Source organism: Accipiter gentilis, chromosome 24, assembly GCF_929443795.1.
Source record: "Accipiter gentilis chromosome 24, bAccGen1.1, whole genome shotgun sequence".
Lineage (NCBI taxonomy): Eukaryota > Metazoa > Chordata > Aves > Accipitriformes > Accipitridae > Astur > Astur gentilis.
In genome coordinates, this window is record NC_064903.1 from 4,826,506 (window position 1) to 4,852,122 (window position 25,617).

Here is a 25,617-nt window from a genome sequence, read left to right on the forward strand (position 1 = left end):
CCAGTAAGGAACAGGCCTTGTGGATAGGACAGCGCCTGTTGTCAGTTTGATTAGGTTTTTGACACTTACATGACATTTTCTTTAAAAAGAGAAATACGGTCTGGGTAAATGTATTCTAAGGTCTATACAAAACTGACTGTATAGCAAGCAGTAGTTCACTGTCAAAAGGAAAGAATATATTGCTGGGTTCCTAGACCCTGTCTTCAGTCTGGGTCTTTTTGTTATTAACAATGTAAACAACAGAACAGAGAATATACTTATTAATTTTGCAGGTGACACAAAGCTGAGGGGGACAGGATTAAATTTTAAAATAGTCTTGACCATTCGGAAACATGCTTTTCTAAAAAAATAAAGAATATATTCAGTAAGATCAAGTTGCATCATAGTTCACCACATTATACTGGTATAAGCTGCCTGGTATAAATTATCACTGCCTTTCCTCTTCCCCTTGCTACTCATTTTCTCTCACACTGTCTTACACCATAAGCTTTTCTGGGGCTATGTGGTCGACTGTATGAGGAAACTGATTAACATTATAGTTATAATTCCAGAGGTAGTTGTAACCTGAAGCACTTTGCTGCTCTATTTGATCCTACTTTGGGTCATGGCGATGGAGGAGGCGACCTGCTGATTTCTTGTTTTGCTGTGATTTCCCACTCATTAGAAAGAAGGAACGTAGTTGGTATAAAACTGGACATCCTGGTACGATTGAGATTTCTTTGCAATAGCACAATATCATTCATTCATTTTCAGACTGTGACCCACTATAAATACAAAAGATCTGGTTCTCTGATCTTGATCTGCTGGGTGGCTTAGGCAGAGTTCCTTTATTCTCTCTTTTTCAGTTTCCTCAGCTTCTTTGAAAAGCACTCTGAAAACTGCAAATAACAATTTAGTATTATTGACTGAATGCTAAGCCGTTGCTCTTTTCTGTTTGTTAACCATTTCTTCTCATCCTTTCACTGAGTAATTTAGGCTCTAAGTTCCATTGTAAACACATATATCTCCTATGTCAATAGAAATGATTCTCTAAAAGCAATAAATTCCCGTAACTAAAGTGCTTGCACAAGAGCCTGAGGCTTGTTCTCGTATCTAACATGACATTTATTTTTCTGGTGGAGGCTTCTTGAAATATAAAAATGGTCAAATCTAACGTTAATCCATGAAGAAATGCCAGGGCCCTGGGTGTACCAGTAGTCCTTAACCACCCAGAACAGCCTTGTGTGGGGCTTCTACTGGCAGGTGATCTGCCTGGGAGCTCCGTGTTGGCTCTGGACCCCAGTCCTCACCCAGGCTGTGCCGTAGGCAGACCTCCGTCCTCAGCTCTGTCCCTGGCGGTTCCCGACTTGTTGACTGGGCCTCCCGCACTGGCCTTGGACCTGGCTTGCCAGCCCTCCTTTCTCTAATGATCACTGGACTCTCAACGGAACCCGTCGCCGTCCCCAGCCCGGTTCTGCTGGCCTGGCGCGGTGCTGTGGGATCGCAGCCTTGTTGGCAAGGTCGCTTCCCTACCCGTGCGTGGTCGTCCTTGGCTCCTGCCTTGGTGGAGCAGCCCCACTCTCGCTGCTCCCTGACCACGTATGAAATTCAAAGTCAGCTCATGTAATGTTGCTCCCCCTGTAAAATAGAACTCTGCATCTTGTCTCTCCCTAATGTACAATTTGCAAATTCCATCTTAAGTAAGCCTGGAAATAAAGGCAAGGCCTGAAGTCTTGTTTGTATGTGGTAGATATCATCAATAAGCATTGGAAGTTGAACTCCAAAGCAGAGGGACTAAAAGACCTGAATTCTTATTCAGAAGAGCATTTAAGCACGTGCTTAGCTTAAGCCTGTCCTCAAATCCGATGAATTTATGTGTAAAAATTGAGACCTTTCCTCAACATCAAGCTATATTGCTGTATTTTAGAAATGTGATTCTACACATCAGTATATAGTTACACCTGTAGATTTACTAGAAATTGTGTGTCCTTGTTGTATGAGTTGTTTAAAAAAAAAGAAAAAAAGAAAACCCACAAACAAAATGAGCAACAGAGTAAAATAATATTTTAAGTCTTGAAATGTTTCTGGTGGATAACAATATTCACAGGCATAGCTGAGGACATCAGCAGGGTTACTCTAACAGTGAAGCTGTAATTTATTATGCATTTTTATGCACAAAGGAATAAAAAGATTTCTAATGATTAGGAGTTTATTAGGGTCTTCTAGCTGATGGAAAACTAAATTGTTTGAAGTGCCAGGATGAATGATTAATCCTTTATTTATAACTCATAATGTATTATGCAAAAACAGATGACCACAGCTTTAGGAGAAAAATCTACTAGATTGTGGGTACTAATGTAAAGCTAAAAAAACAAAACAAAACAAAAAACAACAAACCCTGAGAGGGACTGTCATCTTAATAACGGTTGGAGCTGGGTGCAATTGTCAGATCTCTGAGCACATTTCCCTCGCTGTCCTCTGACACCAGTCTGTTGTTTTGGAGCTGATGCATCTCTTCGAAGCATAGGGAAGAAGGGGTTTTAGTCCTGTTTTTTCAAAGAACCTGAAGCATAAAGTGATTTTGTCTTGTCTAATTTCACATAGTCTGTGGCAGTCAGCACTGCACCAAAAAAACTTCCCACCTCGCTACATCTGTAACTCTTCCATTTTATCCTCTCTTCCATTTTGTCTTGTCTTCTCCCACCTTTATTACTGGTCAGCCATGAGTGACACAGTCTTGCAAGTTTGGCTGTGCATTGGGGACAACAGTTGGCTTTGTTCCCTCAGCTTGCAAATTAGCATTATTGTAGTTTTATGTGCTTGGTCCAGATAGTGAGAAGTGAGCCTTGTGTGAATTCCTACTTGCAGACGTAGGAACTAGGAAGGAAATGAGAATTGCCTACCTAAAACAGGAAGGAAAGAGGGCACCTGGATTGAAGGAAAAAGCAGGAATGGGGACAGGTTTTGCAAAGAGTTGGGATTAGGTGGTCAGTTAAAGTACTGCTGCTTATTTACAAGTTTTTTTAACAAAATAATGTGAACATTACGTGCAGGGTCTTTGATCTGATGATCTCTGGAGATGCAAATGGAGTCAGAGTCAGCAATGAATTTATCACTCTCATAAGTTTAAAATGGAAGCTGGGTTGAGACTCCTTGTTAGTCTGTTATTTCTTGCCCAAAGAACAGTAGTGGGCACAGTATTGCCATCTGAAGTATGCTTTCAGCAGTCAGAATGAGACTTGGAATAGCCACTGGGCAGCACTTGCAGACTATGAGCATGAATATAGTCAAGTCGTGTGTGCAGAAAGCAACAACATTTCTACTGCTTAGACTTGTAAACCAGAAGGCTTGTTTCTGTACAAAATAGAAACCAGAGTCTCTTTGGCTTTCTACTAACATCCTACCTCTTTCCACTTTTCATCTGGTCTTCTTGCTGCATTCCTTGTAGCCCAGGAATTAAATCAAATGTACCTTCTTCCATTCACGAATTAGAAAAATTGCTTCCCTACCCTGACTAAATCATCCAGGTTTTGTATATAGCTTATAAAAGATCATGTTTGGGTTGGTGGTTCATTCTCAAGTTTTGGCAAAAAAATCAGCACTCTCCCTCCTAGGGCACAAGACTATGCCTCCCAGCAAATCAGTAAGGTCCTGTCTTTCTTCTTGAATGATTATATCAGCAAGTGAAATAATCAAGAGCTGGTGGTTATATTGTCATTAATCCCTAGAGTAAATATTCGCTGCCCCCAGAAAAGGAGGTGCTTATAGGTACTATACTTTTTCATGTTGTATTATCTACAGTTCACATTTTGAAAACTACGTTTGCAACCAGAAGTGCCTATAGGGCAACCACCTGGAAAAAGTCAGTCTGGTAAGCCACTCAGTACAGGGTGGCTTTTTTGTGTAATTTTGTTGTTTGTTTTTCTTTTTTTTTGTTGCTACAAATCTAGGTTCATAGAGATTCTTCCATCAGTTATTCTGACTTTCTTCTGTTTAGTCAGTTGCTCACATATATTTTTTATGAATTTAAAGAAAGGCTTGTGGTAGTGTAATTGCTGATTTCCTCTGAAGGAATTTTCTTGAGAGAAAGATGAAAGGCTGTTGCATTTATCATATCTCTCCCTGTCAGCTAATTTAGCTAGAACATATGCTAGACAATACTGAAAAAAAGTAAATGTCAACTTGAACCATTCAAAATAAAAGCTTAAAAAGCATATCACATTTTCATGGTTTTTAATCTGATGGACTGAAAATAATTATATAAACCACCAACAGAAACTTGTTAGATGAAAACTGTGTGAACCAGCTTTTCACTGAATCACATTTCTGTCATGTTTGCAGTATTTGACTTATTTTTTCCCTTATATAAAAAGCTGCAATATTAATAGACACAAAACCAGTTGGACATAAAAGCAGGGAGAAACGCAGAAACATCATGAATGTGTGAGGCTTGCTTTGAGATAAAGGAAATCATAGTTAACAGTTCATCTGCATATTAATTACTGTACCCATGTTGAAGTTAAAAAGGTCAAACAGCACTGTCAGGAACGGTAATACAGGTTGAGGATACATCTGAGAAATGGTGATAAACGTTTCTTTGTATGTTCATATGTTAAATGAGTAAAGGCATTTTCTGAAGTTGTTTGGAGGTTGAGGAAAAATATTTTTGTTAAGGTGAGTGTGAAAAAAAAAGGATCTGCTATAAAACATATAAAATGTGTTCTTAAGAAAATCAAAGTTTCCATCCAGATGTTATTTATGTGTTCTTAAACTTGAAGTGTCTTGAGAACTGATGGAAAGAAGATGACTGCTCTTTTCACACATCAGTAACTAAACTATGCCTTAAAGTGCTCAATGACAGTCACTCCCTTTTGTGTTTGTCCCCTGTATTGTTTAGCCATTTTTCAGTTTTCAAGGCATTTGCTTTGTTTCATGTCCAGTGCTAGCACCATAATATTGCGAAGTATAATAAAAGGCATTTCACAAAGAACCACCCAAACTCTTTTTCTTGGAAGGTCAGCCTTAACAGCACTTTTCCCACTGTTGCCTTCCAAGTCAAAATATTATATTAATATAATGCATGCTTATAGATGCTTATAACCGCAACAATTCAATAAATTCCCTAACGACGCTTAGCCAGTCCTTCAGTGAACCAGACCCAAATGGAAGGTGATCTCTGAAATATCTATAGGTAGACTACAGGGTACTTTTCATGCTGCTGTCTCAGAAAAATAAGTGAAGTCAATGAATGAAATAATTGATTAATTTGATTGCCATATTAGTTTTACAAGAATTGTTAGCCTGGTTCATGTTTGTTAGAGTTGTTTTAGCTATGACTGGTATATGTAGGAGTTATGTGATTCTTTAAACCTGCAGGGAGAAGAATCTGCTTTCTATTTTTGTTCTGTTTTGCTGTAGTTTAAGGGGCACACTGACATCCATAAAGACTTACTGAAAACCCTTTTACTTAAGACTGAGTTCAGTCTTAAAAACTGAAATCTAAATTCTGATTATGAGACACTCTGTCACTACTTATGAATCTCAGCCTGAGAGATTCTGAACACTTGTGTCTTCCCTAAGCTTCTGTGTGTAATTTACCTTTATAATACCGCAGTGACATTTGGTATTCAAAATCAGGGAACCGCTATACTTAACATAATGTGAAACAAATGTAATTCCAGTCTCAGAAACAAAACAGAAGGTAGGAAGGACAACTATTACATGATGTAATCTCTGGTTAATTAAGTTGTACGAAATTTGTACTTGTATTTGAAATAGTATATGATCAGGCCTATTATGACATATTATTGTGTTATCACTGTGTATTTTTATGTCTTTTGACATTTTGGGGAGGAGGCATTCAACACCTCAGCTTTTACAGCGATACATCAGGCAGTGTACAGTTTTTGCAAAGATTTCTGAGCCAGACATGGGTTCTGTTAGATCCTCCTATCATTTATTAGCATACAGAGATACCAGTCACACATTTTAACATTTCTGTTGAATATAATACATGAAAATAGATGCTGTAAAATACCAAAAGGCTGCTTTTATACCCTTGTATTGGGTTTGTGCAGCAAGGTTTTGGTAGCGGGGGGGCTACAGGGGTGGCTTCTGTGAGAAGCTGCCAGAGGCTTCTTCCATGTCCGATAGAGCCAATGCCAGCCGGCTCCAAGAGGGACCTGCTGCTGGCCAAGGCCGAGCCCATCAGTGATGATGGTAGCCCCTCTCCAATAACATATTTAAGAAGGGGAAAAAACTGCTGTGCAACAGCAGCCAGGAGAGAGGAGTGAGAATATGTGAGAGAAACAACCCTGCAGATACCCAGGTCAGTGAGGATTCCCCTGCAACCCATGGTGAAGACCACAGTGAAGCATGTCTTTAGAGTTTGTTTTAAAAAGTTATTGAGGAAAAATGGGTATATTCAGATGTTTTCTGTGCAAGTTCATGCATTTCAAGTGTAGGAGCCTCACACAACACAGAGGTCATGTTTATATTCTTTGTTATTGAAAGGTTTAGTTCAGCATTTTGTTAAAACGACTCTAGAGAAGAATGAGCCCTCCAGTGGTTGTTCACCCTTTTAAATGCTCATTATAATGCTCTACTAACTAACACAATTAAAAAAAACCACGAACCACCCTTTATTCTTCAGTAGCAGGACGATTTTTGTGGTTTTATTTCACTGTTGTTCTTACTACTTTTGTACCCCCAGGAAATGAAATAGTAAGAATTGGACTAGTTGTGTTCTAATGATACATGAGACACCTGCATGAGACACAATGCTCTTCTGTAAGGGAGTTTTACTTCAAATACCAAGAATATATGCCTGTTTCTGCAAAAGGTGTGGTGACAGGGCATTTGGTCACTGAGGGCTTGGCAGGGGCCTAGGCACACCAAGCATTTTTTTAAGACTTCATACATTGACAGAACAAATGTTGGAAAAAGTTGTCAATGTTTGCAGAGGGCAGGCAGGAATTGTGATCTGTCCTGTTGGAGCTGAAAGAGGGAGATAGGTTTTGCAGTTCTCTAATGAGATGGGGTAGGAAGGAACCAGCTTTAAACCGCAGCAGTCACTGGACTGAAATTTAGTGATAAAGAACTTGAATTAAGTTTTCTTGAAATGTGTAAGGATTGCATTTTTTTTTGAATGGAGTTGATGTGTAAATGTAAGAGGTTTTTTTGCTTAGGCCAATGTAATGCACAGTGTTTGAAGGAAACAAGAAAATAAGTATCTTATGCAGATTTAATATCTCTGTTTATGTTCTCATCTCAGTATTCAGATGAATCCTTTATTCATACTACAACAGTGGATGCTTGCTAACAGTTTTCAGTAATAGAGCAGGGAAGGCAAAAGAGTTTTTCCTTTTCAGGTCTGTGATCTCCAGATAGCTCAGCCCCTGTTATTCTCTTTCATAAATGTTAGAAATATTTACCACAGAGCTCTCTAAATTTATCAGGATTCATGGCTTATGTACCTGAGAGCATTTTAACAGCTTGGCTAATGGTATGCCTCATGCTTCAGAGCTAGTTGGGTGTTTTTTTGCTCCTCTGGCTGATTGCTGGGAAGACATTTTCCACAATCTCAACCCTGACGCAATCTTTTCCTGCCCAGACAGGGGGTCAGGGCTATGGTACTCAGTACAGGTGTTGTACCCAGTAGATCATATTGGACTCAGTAAGAGATTTTTCCATTTAGAAACTCTGACTAATGGTGAAAAGAGGTACCCAAATTATTTCCCTAAAGCCTTCTTTACTAGAAACAGAGAAAAAGGGATAAGCACAAACTGTGGTGTAGGTGCATAGCTCAAAGGAGTGGCCAGACCTCTGGAAGCATGTAGTTGAAAACTTTATCCAATAAAGGGGGAAAGAAGTAACAAAAATATTTATATCGCAGCTTGAAACATTTCAAGTTATTCGTGTTTTTCAGATCTGTTTGCTGACATTTATAAAGTCCAAAGAGCACAAATGTCAGCTAGATAAACAAAGAAAAATCACACAAGCAGAATAAGGTACAGCGTTCTCAAAAGTTTCTTTAAAACCATCTGTGTAATGCCCTCTCCTATTTCTGTAATGCCATGAGGTATCTGCAAATTATGTAAATGAAATAAGGTATATTTAAAACATACTTGGTATCTATATAATTGCTTTCTTTACCTTTGAAGGTATTTTCACTGGTATCTTGTGGATAGAGAAGACTACCTGCTATTACTTGACAGGGAGGTGATACTAATATGGAAGAAAGTGCAGCATAATCAGTGCGGTCTAGTTGGTACTATCAAAATAATTCCTTGTATTCTGAGAACTATTTTGTAATATGTCGGAATCTGACTTTGTTCCCCAGAAATACCTGACAGAGGTGAACAAACTATTTGAGTGATGCAAGATCAAGTTCAAAGCATTCTACCAATACAGAGTAGATTTTAACAACAGTGCAACATCCATACCAAAGCACTGACGTCTCTGTTGAGATCTTGATGTCCTCCCACAATTCTTTAGTATCTTTTGGTTGGACAGTTTTGCTAGCTGGCAGGTCTGCTCCAGCTCCCATTAAAATACGAAGCAAAAATTGCACTGTGACTTAAATCAGTCACCTGAAACATGTAGCCCTGTTTGAGCTTTTGAAACCTTCATTGGAAGAAGAGTCTGGAAACGGGCTCCAGGTTGGGCAGTACTATATATGTATTATCCCAGGAGATAAGTGGGGAAAAGGTTTAAGAAGGGAATAGATGCCCTGTATTTCATGGTACTGCATCCATAAATGCAATGTGTACATTTAGTATAGAGCTTAAGACTGATGCTTGACATTAGTTTTCTTATTTTCTCATTATGTGCACTCTTGCAGAAATGTTTATTTTCCTGTAAAAGAGGTCTATACAAGCCTAGAGAAGTCATCTGGAACTAGGAAACCCTGTGAGAAGATCTAGGACAAGAGCAACCATTTTTCAAGAGAGAGTACTTGAAAAGCCATCCAGGTAGAGCTACAATCCTGGCTTTTAGGTATAAAGCAAATACCAAAGTTTGGACTAATTAGTTTGTGCAGAAACTATGAGGTTTGGAACTCTGGAAGAAAAGAACTGAAGAGGAATTGAGATATGATATTCAGCAGTAGCACTGAGCATGAAAAAGCTCCTTTGAGACTTGCTTTTTCTGCTTTGAAACATTGTGAGCAAGTGGGTTCATGCAAATGATCTAATTAAACCTGTCTTGGGTAGAGGGGTGAGTTCGGAAAAGGGCTTCAAGTCTTTCAGTGACATTAGGGGAGAAACACCCAATCACTGAGGCATTGTCAGCAACAAAATACCTTCTGCAAACATGTACTATTATAAACATGGTGATTTTTTTTTTCTGTTCACAAGATCTTGCAAATGTTTTCCAAGTATTTTTAGTTATCCTTTGTCAATATTTTAGTCAACTCACCATCTTTTCCCCAAAAGTTTTAATAATAATTATAGAGAGCATAGGGGCACTAGTGATCAAACGGAGAAAATTGTTCTGTCTATGTACTGAATGCAACATAGATCTCAACAGATTTTTACTAGTCTGCTTTATTTTCAGCAATTTCTGCCTCCCTCCACCTCAAGACAGTATTTAACTTTAATATATTGCACTTATCTAGAATAATTCTCATGAGGAATTAAAAGAGCTTTGCAAAGTGACACAAGTCTAGTATTCCTCTTATTCATTAGATATCTTTGTGTTTCAGTAGCGGGTGGAAGAGTTCTGAGAGAGACAAACGTAGTGGTCTGCTTATCTAGTAACTGAAGAAAGTCTGCTGGGAAGCCTTATACAGCTGATGTGAAAATTTCTTAGCTGAGGCAACTTATCTGTTCTGTGAATAAGGAAAACCCACAAACCTTCTGCTTTTCTTTAAAAAGAACAGGGAAAAGACCTTCAGTTAAGCACATGAGTGCAATTTAGTATGATTAACACGTAGCCAAACCTTTGTATTATCTGTAGGGTTAAAAATAGTTCTTATGCATTTATTCACATACTTTGTAAAACAGTTTAAATGTCAGCAGTAGTTGGTATTTTGAGACTATTGATTTTGTAGAGATTAAAGTAGATTGGGTTGTAAACATGCAGATAGTGCACATGTAAACTAATATCACAGAGCAGACGTGTGTGACCTTCTCAGCTGAGGCACCCGCCTGTTTGATTTTGCATGAAAGCACTATGAGTGTACATTTTGAAATGCTTCAAGACACATTTTTCTCCATTCCCGTATGTGTCTAACTCCTCCCCTCTAGAGGATTTTTTATGAGAGAAATTAGGCTAGACACCTGCATTCTGCAATAGAATCTTTGTCACAAAATTGCTTGCATTTTTAATTGAGAACAAAAAATAAATAAGATTGCGCAGCAGGTGGCAGCACAGGTCCTGCTTGATTTTAGCCTGGTTTGCACCTCTTCAGAAAAAAAGTCAGGCTCCCAGTCTTGTAGTGGTTACTGCTATTAAACAGCTGTCCTTTCCTTGCTTCGAAGCAGGTCATTTTTAGCAAAGAAATGGAAATTACCTGTGCCACTGGTCACTGCCATACTACACAGGTAGAGTGGTTTTGGGGAAGATCATTTGGAAAAAAAAAATCAGTAAAGGATGCAGGCAGCACAGCTCACTAGCAATTTGGGGTAGAGCTTGAGGCACAGATACAAGTTGTGTCAATAGAATGTCAAAATAAACAGTAAATCTAACTCTTGACAATCCTGCTTAAGTACTGCTACACAGACACTTAGATACGTCTGCCTATTAGCAGAAGCAAGAGGCTTCCACAGTATATTTTTGGATGTTGAATGGCCTGAATAATCTGACATATTTTGGCTAAACTGTAAGGAATAGAGCGTAGTAGTCTAAACTTTGTAGAACCGAGGATTTTAAAATTCTCAGTCAGATTCTGAAATTTAATTTCCAGGTGCTTCTTCCCTCCCCTCTCTTCTCTGATCCTTAGAAGGGGGGGTGTTAGGGAAAGGGCGAGGGTTCATCTCTTCTTTGCAAATGGGGTAGTTTGCTTTGAAATACCTTGAACAAGAATTCTCAGAAAGTCCACTCATCAGCTCCAGCACTTGCACCCATTCTGTCTCCAGACAGGCCTAAACATCTTGATGTTATCATGGAATATTACACATCCTTGTTCAATTTCCTCACTTAGCCTGTGGGGAAAAAAGCAGGAGTCCTTCTGGGAATATGTTGATAATTAGATAAAAACTTGCAGCATTTATTTATGATTATTTTGGATTAATGGCAGGCATTTTAATCTTGCTCTGACTATTGATTTGTTTCTTTACCTGAATCTCACATTTCAGTATTTGGCTAAAGTATCAACTAACACCCAGGGGAATGTCTTAGAGCTACAGATTTAGGAGATTATTAGGCTTAATTGGTATTATCACTGTAGACCTCCCATGGCATTGAATATGGCTTGCTTATTTTAAACTTTTTAATCCAGTATTAAGAGGAATTGCCATTAAGTTACACCATAGAAAAATAATTAGTCTAAAGTTAAATCTTGGGTGTTTGGTTTAAAACTGTTTAAGCCTCCTGTTCATCACAAATCCTCTACCATTTTTCCTGAACTCCCTTACATTTGTGCCAACACTTTCTATAGCATGTGGGCCAGACTTGTGCCCAGTGTAGCACCAGAGAAGTCAATGGGGTCATACTGGAGATTAATTTGATAATATTTGGTAATATTTCAGTCATTTAAGTTGATGGCCTCTTAGGAAGGACACAGTCCTACGCTGCTGAAGTCAATGGAAGCTCATTAAGTGCCTGATCCAGTTCTCACTGAGTCTTGTTTTTGTGGCAGTATCTGTTCCTTTGCTTTGGGGAGTAACTTCCCCAGGTTTAATTATGTCTATTTGCAAGATGAATTCTGAAAAGTCCTAAATTTTTGTGCATGGGGTATAAAGAGGTAGGAATTGCATTGACGTAGCGTTTGCTGGTTTGACTACATAAAAAGAGAAAATGGGATAGAAGTCTCAGAAATTAATTGATAGGTTTACCATTAAATGAGTCGCAGAAGTCAAAGGAGATGTTTACAGATTAGAGTGTCACTTCTGTTTGTAGTGCTTCCCCTACACTGCAAGTACTCTATGCACTTCAAGTGCTGTTGTAGTGTATTGGAGAAGAGTATAAAAGTATTTCACATTTGAAACTATTAATATGGGGAAAAGGAAGAAACAGTAGCATTCATTATAAATCTAATTTTGTGAGTAAATTTGAACAAGGAGACTGGTGCTTCAGTTTTTTCTAATCTGAATTTCCTGACCGAGGCATTGGACAAAGCTTCTTTCACAAGATAACTAGGACTGACCCCAGACTTCACTATAAAAGCTCTATGAGGAAAAGGTATCCCACCTTATAAGCTTTTTATTGTTTTTAACCCTTTGCATAGGCTGAAGTTCATCAGATAACTTCTGTCAACAGTGTAAACAGCTACATGTGATTTACCTAGTTAAAGGCCTGAGAGTGTTTTTAAACTTGAGATCAATTTGGTTTTTTGAAAAGAATTTGACATTGGGTCAAAATTGCAGATATACAGGATTTGCATGTACAGTCACATGGCAATCTGGTTTATCATGGAAATGTTGAATAATATTAAATGATCTTTTATATTCACAGCACAAGTTGTGCAATGAGAGGTCAGCCCTTATTAAACAAGGACTCCATGGAAGAAAAAGAGCTAAGGATTCAAATCTATTTAAAAAACCCAACAGGTAGGCTTCATTAGATCTGCTGTTCATAGGAGTAATTGTTTATTCTGCATAGCAGTATTTCAGTCTATGGGCTTTCTCTCCTGTGGTCAGCCATTTCTGGGAAAGGAAGTGAACATCATTGTAACATTGAATAAGGATGTAGCTTTTAATTCTCTCTCTTCAGCAGCGTTGTGTCAAATGCTCAAGTTGAAGTTTCAGACTTCCTAATTGTGGTAAAAAAGTCAGAGGTGTTTCAATATTTCTGTTTTGTGTACTTCATGGGCTAATACTAAGAAGAATTTCAATAAAAGATGGTACCTGGAATTACAAGGTATTGCCGGCACTGTTGTGAAAACATATAGTTAAATGTTTGGCTGCCATCAGTACTACTGTGGATAGACTGAACAAAGACATTAGGAGAAGAGCAAACCTCAGTAGCATGGTTTATGCTAGTATCATTCAGACTGGTCCTGGAATGGTACATAATTACAATCAGATCAAATGAGATAAAAATGAATTGATAACAGAGTAGATAGCTACTGCAGTTCTGTAGTGTTCAGCCATGTCAGCAATGTCACTCCACTTTCAGTCATCAAAAATATTTCAAGTTTACCCTTCAAAATTTTAGAAGTAAAATACAGTGGGGATTTTGGCAATCCAATTTATCTATCTCATTGATTTTGTTGGTTTGTTTCTACATCATACTTGACATGATGATATTTGAGTCCTTGTCTTCCCGAGTGTCTAAGGAGAAAAGCTACCGGATCAATTGTGTAAGCAATTCACAAGAGTGGGTGTTCTCCCCAGTCCACATTGTAATAACCACTTCATGCATCTTTAAATTTTATTATTAACATTAGCTACTTAATTTTCACAGCATCTTTGAGCTACCAGTACCCCTAAATTGAAAGGATAAGCAGTTTATTTTAGTGGCAGAACTTGGAGATTACTGATGCCAATCACTACACTCACAGCTCATTAAAGCATGGTGGTGTTGCTGCCCGCTTTCCTTTTCTCCCCCTTAAAGGATAACATAACAGAGATTAAAATCCGAAAGCAATCTAGATTTGCAGTTGGTGATGAGAGGAAGGTGAATCAGGAAGTTTTCTCCTCTTTCATTTCTTTGATATTGCTTCCCAGGGAAATATGAATTACATGATTTAATTTTAGGGAATAACCCCCCACTTGGCTAGATTAACAGGTAATTTTGAAAGTAAGACAGCCTATCTGACACAAAGGTTCTGTGTCCCAAAGAATAAATCATTGAGTGAAAGTCTCTTAGGAGTCAAATATGATGCCAAAATTCCAGATTAATAAAGATCGGTTTATGCTATGGAAAGATAAATGTAGCTTGCAAAGTCTATCCAGCATACATACATATTACCTAAAAACTATGTCTGTCTCTTGCAGATCCTCCAGGTACAGTTTTCTAAAATATTTCCCATTAGCATCTCTGAAAATAGGCTCTAGTGATTTAACGTTCACATTTACTCACTGATAGGAGTCCAAATGCAACTCCTGTCAGAGTATGGATGTGCTGTGCACGGCTGTGGCCTCAGCCCTGTTTCCAGTGGTGCTTTCATGGGATGGGAGCCTAAAACACCTGCACTGTTCCTTTATTTATGTTTGAAGGTTTCTAATCTAAAAAGACGTTGCTGGACTTCCTTTTCTTTTTCCCTTTTACCCACAAGCTCTAGGTAATGCTTGCTTTTTCTGGAGTTCATTGAAAAACAAAAAAATAAACAAAAAAACCCAGGGATGCTGGAATTGTGTCCCTATAAACAAGTAGCTTCTGTCATTGGACAAGACAACATCTTTTGTCCTGCAGAGGAGGAGCCCTGGTCTGGACCTGACTCCTGAGTTGTGGTCTTTCCTGATTAATTGCCTTGACAAGCTTTCTGCCTAAGGTGTTTTAACACTTCTGTAACATTTAAAACCAACTGTTTGCACTCCAACTGCACAAAAAGCATTGCAAAGCTTGTCTGCCCCCGCCTCCCAGCCAGCCAGGTCTGCTCTGGTGAACATGGACATAAAACATATAGTCTGTGACAGTACTGGAAGCTTGCAGTTAAGTTCAATGGAAGCATATTGCAGGCTGGATTCATAAAGAAAAAGAAATAGTCGAGAGTAAATTACTTTGTAAGGGAGTGTGTTCAGATACAAAACAAAGTTTGATAGACAGCAGAGATAAAAAGGGGAAAGGGTGAAATTATGTTCTATTATGTGCTTTGTAAGTCTCCAAATCACAGAATTTACTTTTTAAGATGGGAAATTTGCTCCTAAGAAGGAATGAAATTACTACACCAGCCCAAGACAGGTGTAGCTGGTATTTTGGGAGTTCAGAGTTCACCATAACATACATAAATCCGGTGTGAAAACACATCTTAGAAATATATCTGCGCTGTTTTAAGCAACCCTTTAAATTCTGAGAATTAGCACAAGTCCTCCATTACCTATGACTTATGCTACTCTTGACTTTTCTCCTGAAGGGTGTTACTGTAAATACTGATCAATAATGCTTAAAGAAGAAATAGTCATAGTGCTGTTTGTAGCCTTGATAATCAGGGGATAAGCAAGGCAAAGTTTGTGAAGAGTAACATCTCTTGTTAAGCCTAGTGATATAGTTCGAAGAAGTCATGAAAATAATATTCTAAATCTTGGTAAGAAATGGAATTGCTCAGGCTGTTTGTCTAGCAAATATAATGTACCTTTTGTTACCCTGCCTATTTTTGCACTACCTTCTAATTTTCTCAAGCTGCTACAAGTCTTTTATTTGAAGATGCTTCTGTTGTATATTAATGAAGAAGTTAAATTATCTAGGCAAGGTAGGCTAAAGCTGAAACTCCCCCAGCATCATCTTTCTTAACTATCATTGTCCTGTAAGAAAATCGGTCTGTAAGTGATACTATTCACCTGAACAAAAAGAAACTGTTATCGTGGTATTTGTCAGCTGTGTGTAATACTGATACCTGAGCTGGCCTTTGGAGCCAGGTATCATTACAGATAATGTGATGGTGTCTGCTTTCAGGCAGTTTTGAATTCTGAGTACAAGAGCAGCAGGAGCAGAGAAGCCCTCAGAATGCAGCCATTCCCTACCCCAATTCCAGTGTCTGCAAATATTCCGAACCAGGTTTCATTTACAAGCGTTTACCTCTTCTGTAACTACTACAACAATAACAATTATTTTTCCAAACAATTTGCATATATAGTGTCATGTGAATCAATTAAATAATTGACTCCAGGAATCAACTCATAATAGAACTACTGACAGAAACGAAAGCGTAGTCATTAGAAGTATTGTGTAAATATTCTCTTAGAAATATTTCTTACATATATGACGCTAGGCGTAAACCCGAGGAACAACATGGACAAGTAGGTAGCAGCTACTGATAGGACAAACTGATTGTGTAAGTAGAATTCTCTTCTGTTTTAACAGCAAAAGGGAAGTCAATGTCACAAGTGCAAGCATTTAAAACAGTCCTGGTTTTGTTAACTTTACCATAGCATTAAAGATTGAAGTTCACCTGGACTCTTCATTAAAAGTGCTTTTATGTTACAGATCCGAGCACTGAGTCAAATCCTTGATCTCATGGGAAGTACTTTTTAAGGTAAGAATTCAAATATCTTTTTGAAAGACACTGTGTTAAGGTGTACTTCTCATCTTTGTATGTATTTCTGTTTTTTTCATGGATAGACTTTTTGTGTACCACAAATGTTTATGAATAGAAACAGATCAATTTAGACCCAAACATTCTGACAATGAGGCTACTATGCAAAGGAAATGTTAACTTTTTGACTGAAAAATGCTACTAGGAATGTGAGAAGTGGTTACTCTGGCATCTTTGCCCATGTAAGCAAGAGCCTGTATAAACATAGGTGGATTGGAGAGAAAAGATTATGTGGGGAATGTTTTGTGGGTGATTTCTGAAAGGTGACCAAGAAAAAAAAAAATCATACACATTTATTACACTGTTCAGTGCAATATGTGCAATTGCTGAGGGGGTCTGTACCACTACTGCAAGCTGTCCATAAATAACATTTTAAAAGGCTCTTCTCCTGGAATTTGTGTTCTTTTTTCAATGGTCCACAGTGCTGTGGAGGCAATTCTGTTGGACTGATGGGAAACAACGCAGCGATCAATCAGCCTCTGAAGAAAGAGGTTGTGCTAGAAAAATCAAGATATGACTGAAAGTTTTGCTGCAAAGACAGAATGAAAATAACATAATTTGAATTCCAGCAAAATCCTGACATTTTGACAAGCTGGGTGAATGAGATTCTTATAGGTACTCCATCTTGTAAATCATGACAGAAAGGATGGAAGCTGCAAGACTGTCTTGTAAGGACTCCCTTACAAGTTCAGGAACATGCTGAAGCAGAACTGCTGGAGCATGTCAGGGCAGACTGGCAGCTTGCTGTAATTTAGACAGTATGTGTAGAATATTTTAAGACTGGAAGGCTACCTACTTGCGTTAAAGCATATACAATTTTTCTGTCCTTGGGCTGGAGTTTTGTGTTGTGACTCTAACTTTACCTTCTGGGCACATCCGAAACAAAAAGGAAGTATACCTGATGAAAGCAGGATCAGTTTGTACTGATTCTTGTAGGGATATATAATGATAGAAACAGTTGTTCCAAGAGTCATTTACAGTTTCTTTAACAAAAATCACATGAGGGAGTTCACAATAACAAGACGACTTTATAAGACTTGCATAAGTAGATTGCCAATTTATCACCAAATTATTTTCAGAAATTTGTCTTAGACGTGATTTTATGTGAATAAGTATAGAAAAGAGCTTGCAGTCTGTCAGTGTTAAGGATTATGAGTTATGTTTTTTGCCTTAAGAAATGAAACATCAATAAACAAAGAAACACACCATTTAATCTTTGTGTAATAGTTAAATTGTTACATAGGGAGCCAGTTATTCTAAAATGACTAAGCATTCCTTCATGCACCAAAACATGTTTTGGACACAAGGTCATGTCTGTCCTTCATGTAAACCTACTGATGTATATTTGCCTCCAAAACTTACAGGAATGACTACAAACAGATAAGCAACAAGTTGAGTCATTCTAATCTTACCAATGTTACTTCTTACATTACAAATTCAGAGGAATGTGTGCACATGCAACTGCTCCTTGTGAGAATGATTTGTATGGGAGTACAACAGAAGATATTGTTTGTACTTGCCTGTTAGATATTTCTCAGAAATGTACTTGAAGTAGCAGCCAGCCCACAGACATACATGATTCGGACTTGTATGATTTTTTTTGATCGAGTATCATGTTTTTATAAAAATTGAACTCAGATGACGAATTGGAATAAAGTTAAGGTGAACAAGTAAATTTTTTTTGCTATTTAGGTTCTAAATAAAAAAAAATGATTATGGCAAGAAGTTTTGATTAGGAGGTTGGCCTTGCTGTTTCTGTCAAGACAAACTTATGCCGTGGCATATGTAAATAGAACAACTACTGAAGTCAAGGTCCTCACCGGATTTTAGTCTTTGCTCTAATGAATTCCCCAAATGGTTTCATACTAAATTAGGGCAGCATAGTGTTTGAAATGTTATGATTCCCTTAAAGGAAATTGTATGACTCAAGAGATCCTGATGAGAAGAGTGTGGAATACACCAGAAGACGACAATTGTTTAGCCATATTTTTAGCCATGATCTAAACTAATCTAATGGGCTCTTTATAGTAAGCCTGGCCTGTCGTGGCTATTGCTAACTGTGGTTGTGTGCTTCAAGCTGGATCTTGTAAAAAATCAAGAAAACATTTCCTTTTTAGAGCATTTTATTTACTTTCTTTTGAATGTCTCTAGGCAGCACTAGACCATATTTCATTATGTGGGAACTACTCAAAGTCCTCCTTCTAATGACTGTTCAAAGTACCCTCTAAAGTCCAGAAAATCATTTTTAGGTACTTTGTTTTGTATAGCCATCTAATGATTGTACAGTTGCATATGTTCTACTAATAAGACATGTAACTGTTGGCACCAATAAAATTTAATATAGAGTGCCAAATCTTTCCCTAGATTTAGTATGGTATAGATCAGAAATACCTCTGTCAATACTGCTTTCCTTTCATAAAATGTATATTCTTCAGTCAGAAATTCCATGTCCATACAGCATCCTATGTAGGATCTAATACTCTAAAGCTCTGCTCCTGATGGAGCTTTTCAGTTTTGTCATAAATTATACAGTAAGAGAACATCGAAACTACATTCTCCTTTGACTTTATGGAGTGTGCAAACCTACCGATCTCAGCGGTACTGTCTATGAAGTGCTGATTTGACCCATTAAATATCTAGGTGCTCCCTTGGATGAAAGAATCAAAATCCAAGCATAGCCCCATGAATATGTGTGCTATCATGGCTATGGAACCTCGAAGCTTACTGGGCTGTACATATTGATGCGTAGTGCAGCCTCCTATGTCCGATGAATTAATTGAGTACATCACAGTCTCTGAAATGCTGCAGATATCTAGGTGTTGTGGGGTGTAATAGGTACGTGGGTAATACTACAGCAAGTTGTCTCTTGCTGCCTAAGCAGGCAGAAAGTTATTGTCAAGCATTACCTCTGGAAAAGAAAGTAGCTCTAAACTCTGTGCAAATCTGAGCAGGTAATAAATGTGCTGTTTTTACAGAATACAAATGTTATGTCTGCAAGCAGGTACATGTTTCTATTTCATGCATGGAACATGGCTTAAAACAAAGATTTAATTACGTAATGCTTGCAAGTTGCTGTACATTTTCTACATAATGACTCAGAATGAGAAGTGATATTTGTGTAGATCAGGGTAACAAAATTGATTTAAGTTTTTTAGTTCAGAACACCTATCAAATTTTGTCTCTACTTTCACCCTGCTCCTTCCCCAGAAGGCCCAGTATATTGGCTATCAATACTAGATGTGATAAAGATTTTTTTATTCTTTATGTAAAATACAGAAATTGGTTATTTTATGACAACTGTTCCAAACAGATTTGCAGATAATTTTCCAGTCTGGTTTCATGTGTAAGAGTAAGAAGGGAATGGAACTAGCTTGAACAAAAAGCATCAAAGAACAAAACAATTCATTTGGAGGTAGGCCCCTTCTCTTAAAACACTGCCCTTTATTTGATAGGCCATCCCTCAGTTCCCCCCTACTTGAAATTCCTCCTTGAAATGCACTTCCTTGGAGAGATCAATAATCCTGTGTGTCACCAAATGTGTATGATTGACTGCTATGTTGTTTTTGTTGTGTTTTCTTTTAAAACCTGAGAGGCAGTTTAAAAAGACCTGGAGTGAACAAAAGTATGTTACTCTTGATGAGCAGGGTTAATGTGGAGGTCTGACATACTTCAGCTTTTTTTTCTTTGCATGATGTGCTCCAAGTTTATTGAGAAGTAGCAGAAATACAATTAAAAAAAAAAAAAAAGGAACATGTTAAAACTTTCCCAGCCTGAGACAAAACCAAGGCAACTTTATTTGGAGAGTGCTTGCTACAAAATGGCAAAGTTTGTGTACAAAGTTTGTCTTCTGTTGTTTTGATTCTTACTGCACATTCTGTGAAGAAACAGGATTGCATCAAGGAAATAGTTGATTTCAGCAGTCACTGCTCCTATATAAATAAACAACCCACAAGGCTCCAAGTATTGATTTACTACTTAGATTAGAAGTGCTAACATTATGCAATCCCTTTGCTGATACCAGGAGTGAGGTGAGAAGTTGTTGACTATCTGCAAGCTTGCCCTGAATCAGGGGTGAAAACCAGAGACCTTCTAGACTGACTTTGGTCTCTCCTCCACACACCTTTCTCTTGCTTCTTTTGGACCTGTATGATAAGGATGAAAATTAGTGTTGGTACAGAGCAATTGCACTGTCTGGAAAGTTCTGTTATACTGATCACATTCCAGAGAAATCCATTGCTGGGTTTTTCTTACCAGAAAGAAACGAAGCAGAGAGAAAGAGAATCCTTTCAGTCAGATTTGGTTTTAAAGATAATGTGACATATTGTTATATAAAGGCAGTTTTAATTTTTGTTTGTGGACTCCTAAAATGTTTGCAAAGGCGTTTCAGACATCTTGTAGTGAATGTAAGCTTCATGACAACAGGCTTATTTTTCTTAGCTACCTGTTTTGAAGGCTTTGGAAGCATTCCACTTGTCCTTAGGGTGTTGCTAGCTGACCATACCTTTATTTATACAGAGCAAATAAATCTGTTTCTGCTTCATTTTCAAAAAAGAAGGTTTGAAAGCTTTCAAAGAACTAGTTTAAACATAACTATTTCTTCTGACAAATAAAAGAGCAACTGTGTAAATCCTGTGTAATTCAGTTAGGCATTTGCATACCTGTAGCTACACGAAAGGTTTCCCAAAGTGCTGTTTCTAAAGCCTCCACAGAACAAGGTGTATTTGACTCTTCTCTTGGATACCCTGTCCGTAGGAAGTTTAATTTTAGGACTCATTTTTCTAACGATAACCTGACAGGTTATATTTTTTCCTTAGACTGTAATTAACCAAAATTTGCTTCCAACTTTGCTGAAATCATTAATTTGACTTAGATGTTCATCCTTCTGAAACAAACAAAGCATTTTGTTGAGCACCCCCAACGACACCACTGAACCTGGATGTCATTCAGCGGTGCTCAGCTTGGGGACGTGAGTGGACAAGCCCCGCCGGCACCAGGATTCCCCACTGAGCTCCTTGCTAAGGCACTCAAGGCCAGCTTGTCCAGGGCCAAGAAGAGGTTGATGAGGAGGTCCCATGGCTCGGTGAGGTCTCCAAGAGGGAAGACATAAAGGAAGAGGGGAGGGAAGAGTTGCACTTAGTAGGAGCGCACAACCTGGAGCACTTGAAATCCATGTGGGAGCAAGAACATGCAGTCTGAGGTAGAGAGATGGAAGCTCCAACTTGAATTTGTTGGAGGTACTATGAAACTGCACCTGGAAAACATTAGACTTGTCAGCCTAGAAGAGAGATGAATGAGGTAGTAGCGTGAGGAATCTGTGGTACAAATCTATAGAACAAGGAGTGGCCTGGAGACAGTTAAGAGAGAATGATAATTCACAGTTAATTAACGCAAAAGTCAAGGGACATCAAATGGAAATACCAGACAGAAGGCTCAAAGCATACAGAAGTGATTTGCACACAGTGTGAAGTTAAACTGTGGAACTACATCAAGCCATAGATGCCAAAAGCGTATATGGATTAAGAAAGCAATCGGATTTGTCTTCCTTTAATTTGTCTATCAAGAGCAGAAATAAACTACTTTTAGCTAAAAGTCTCTGAGCTGCACAATTCATTATCTGCCCAGGAGATGACCAGGCACCATTGGAAACAGCATACCATGCTAACTTGGTCACTGTTCTGACCCACTACGGCCATTCCAGTGCTCTAGCTGGTTTACGCACAAGATGTGCTTCTGTACCCACTGGCAGGACACATCATGGTAAATCCAAGCTCAGTTAATTCAAAACTTAAGACTATAGGAAGTGCAAAATAGTTGGAAGAAATTACCAATATATTCTCTTACCCATTTACTGCTTATGAGAAAGATTTAGAAAATAGGCTAATGTGTTGGTGTTGTAGTCGGAAAAAAAAGGTGTAGCAAGTTTGTTTGCCTAATGTTCCCCAAGTACAGGGAGGTTAGATCAAAAAAACATTTAATCTGCATAAAACAGATATGCCTTTGGGCATCTTGCACAATCCACACCCTCTCATTAGTGATTATTTGATGATGTTTTGACATTAAGCCAAACAATGGGGTTTGAAACAAATTAGAACAAAGCGAGAGTAATAAGTGAGTGCCCTAAAATTCATACAGCCCAAGCAAGGCAAAACCCACACAGTGATTCAGTTCAGCCTCCATCCAAGGAAGTGATGTGCTTTTTGCTTCTCCAAGAATGAGAACTATTAAATATAACAGCCACATTGCATATGCAGTTGTTGCCAGGAAATTTTAGCCTCCTGCAAGGTGTTGTCTTTTATAGGAGCAAACTCTTGTTACCAAATACAGCTCTGGCTTGTTTTGTAATTGCTTTTTTCACACTCTGTCCCACTCCATATGGGCTGGGGGAGGACTGTGCTGGACTTGTGCTCGGTGCAGAGGGAGCACGAAATGTTTCCTCTTCCGTTACACGTTGTTAAGAAGCGGCTCTGTATCTATCTCATCAAAAGTTGGGTATTTTGTGCTAGTTGTCTTACGAAGCAGCCCGAGACTCCAAAACACGTAAAACCATCTGGCAAACTTTTGCATGAATCATAGAGATATTTGTGGCCTCTGGCTTTTTGAACCGCGCTGTGAGTAATCCCAGTTGCTCTCGTCAGCGCTGCTGCTGCTGCTGAAACCCATTTCTTCTGTTCCGAGTTAGATCGTAGAGGCCTCCGACCCGGCTTGGCGGTCTCTGGATCGTCAGGAGGCAAAACTGGCTGACAGACCCCCGGCGCTCTCCTGTCCGGCCTGAACGATGGGGCCTCGTCGCCTTACTGCTTCCACTTCGGGCCCCCTAGCCAGAGCAGGGAGGCTGGGGCTGGGCCTCGAAGTGGGTTTTTTTGCCGTGTGCCCATCGGTCTGGCTGTGGCTGCGAGCCCTGCTGGAAAACGAACGCAGTGGAGCGGACGGCGGGGCAGCAGAGCTCTGCCTGAACCCCGCCGCCAGCCCGCGTTCCCGCCACATCCTCCTCCCTCAGGCTCCCTCAGAGGCGACGCCTCGGAGACCCCGGCTGGGCGTCACGGCCAGAGCCGCTACCGAGGAGCCGGGCGGGCGGCCCGACCCCCGCTGCCGCCCTGGGACGCCCCCCTCCTCCTCCTTCCTCCTCATTATCGTCCTCATCATTATCGTCCTCCTCATCGTTCTCCTCAGCCGGCGGCGGCCTCGCTGCGGGCCCGCCCCCGCCCCTTCCTCCGCGGCGGCGCGTCAGCGAGGCGGCGGCGGGAGGATTGGACGGCGGAGCCGGCAGAGCGGGGGCTCGCTCCTCCTCCCCTCTCCCCCCCCTTTCGCTCCCTCAGCCATTTTAGCGGCCGGTACAGCCGCCGGCCCCGTTCTCCGCCGAGCAGCGCCGGGACGAGGCGGTGGGGTGAGGTGAGTGCGCGTAACGGCCGGGGAGGCGGCCGTGGGTCGGGACGGGACGAGACGAGGCAGGTTCCCCTCGTTGCCCCCCCCCCCAGCCCCGTCAGCGTCTGGGATGAGGTGAGGGGCGGGAGGGAGGGTCGCCCTGCCCGCGGGGAAGGGATCGGGGCGCCGGGGCCGGCTCTCGGCGGCGGTGGGACCGCCCAGGCGGGCAGCAGCCTGGGCGGAGGCAGCCGGGTCAGCTGAGGGAAGGATCCGCCGGGGGTGGGGGTGTGTGTGGGGTGACGTGGGGTCAGATCCCTCCCAGACTCCCTGAAGCCGCGGGCATGGCTCCCGGGGGCTGAGGGGGTGAGTGTGAGCCTGTGTGTGTGTGCGTGTACTCGGGCTGGCCACCCCGAATAAACCTGCGCGGGAGCGTCCGTTCTCTGCAGTAAGGCTCCCCCCCGGTGCCCGGCTGCTCCCCGAGCATCTTTCCGTCCGTCGCTCCCCTCGCCGTGGGCTGGCCTCCGCCGCAGCTCCCGGGGCTGTGCCGCCTTCCCCCCCCCTCCGCCTTGTTCCCCGTCCTTGTCTGTGGCTGATGGCCGGCAGCAGGATCCTCTGCTCCCTCGCCGGCCTCTTGCCCGGCTGAGCGGTGCCGGGGGCAGGGCTGCTCGCTCCCCGCTCCTTCGCAGCATCCCTGACTTTGCTCCTCGGCGCTTTCCCGGGGAGCCGGCGGGTTTCGTGGGCCTGCCCGAGACATCAACAGTGCCATCTCCTCCCTGTGAGCCCCCCCCCCCCCCCCCCCCCCGCCCCCTACTTCTAGATGCAGAAAAGGAGGTTGGGCTCAGGATATGGTCTGATGCTGATGTAGCACACGCAGGAACCCAGGGAAGCGCGATTCGTTGCTCAGCACTACGCACGGGGCATGTTTTTCGATTTCACGTCATAAGAGCACCTGTTAAAAGTAAAGCAAGCAACCGGTCGAGTATTTCTGTCGTCCCGTTCCCCTGAGATGAGTTTCGCTTTGCTCGTGTACTGAAATGTCTTGGTCCGCTTTGTGGATTTTTGGATGCAAAGCGAGCGTGTGCGTGTGCTGCATGCTTCCCCTGCCCCAGGAGGAGAGTGGACAGACACTCCACCGGCCAAGGACAGTGGGCTGCACTTATCTAGTGCCGCTGGTTTACCTAATGCTTTAATGAAATAATTACAGCAACCTTTGAACTATTTTGTACTATAACACCTTTTTTCCTAATGTAATTGTTTCGTATTCGATTTTTTTTTTTTTCCAGTGAGGATGCTCAATAAATATAGATGGAGGTTGTAGAGAAATTTGGTGTAAATTAAGGATTGCTTCTTATAAAGTAAACGGACAGCTGTCGTCCCTGATGGTTGTAAAAGATGACTATCAGGTTAAAGATAATATCTGTCCTTACTCGGTTGCTCTTTTCATCTTGGACTGTTGTAGCATAAAAATACAAATATGACACGCTTTGTCATTTCCTATTATAGACAACCTTGCATTTATAGCCTTGCCAATTTAAGTGCAAAAATTAGCAAATGAAGTTACAAATAGGAATTGGAAACATAGGATTTTTTTTTTTTCTTTTAATTAAGTTCTACTTTTCCAGTCTTTGGGATTTGTCATCTCAGACTAATTGCAATGATGAAAGACATGGGTGGTTTGTTTTTTTTTCCTAAGATGTGAAAATCTTACATTTTAAACAAATCTCCAAACCAATCTTTTCTCCCAAACAAGAGACAGAATTAGCAATGTTCCACAGTTTCAGAAAGATTGGCTTCATTTTCTTTCTTCCGCTCCTCATGCATGGATGCAAAGTTTGTGTTTTAATACAGATCTACAGAAGCCTTAAATGTTTCCACATAAAAGCTATTTTAGAAATTATTTAATGTATTCTTAACTTGCC

At 40.3% G+C, this 25,617-nt stretch overlaps 1 protein-coding gene across 10 annotated transcripts in view; it reads left to right on the forward strand.

Annotated features, from left to right (window-relative positions):
• Nucleotides 1-25,617, forward strand: part of ACSL4 (acyl-CoA synthetase long chain family member 4) — a 67,012-nt gene that overhangs the window by 2,389 nt on the left and 39,006 nt on the right. For 4 of the 10 annotated variants that reach the window (XM_049827819.1, XM_049827820.1, XM_049827821.1 and 1 more), the window contains exon 1: nucleotides 23,556-23,725. The gene's annotated coding sequence lies outside the window, so the exon portion shown is untranslated. Of the gene's footprint in view, nucleotides 1-12,594; nucleotides 12,690-16,227; nucleotides 16,277-23,554; nucleotides 23,726-25,617 lie in introns of those variants that run through there. The other 6 variants (XM_049827817.1, XM_049827822.1, XM_049827824.1 and 3 more) reach the window with 3 other exon arrangements.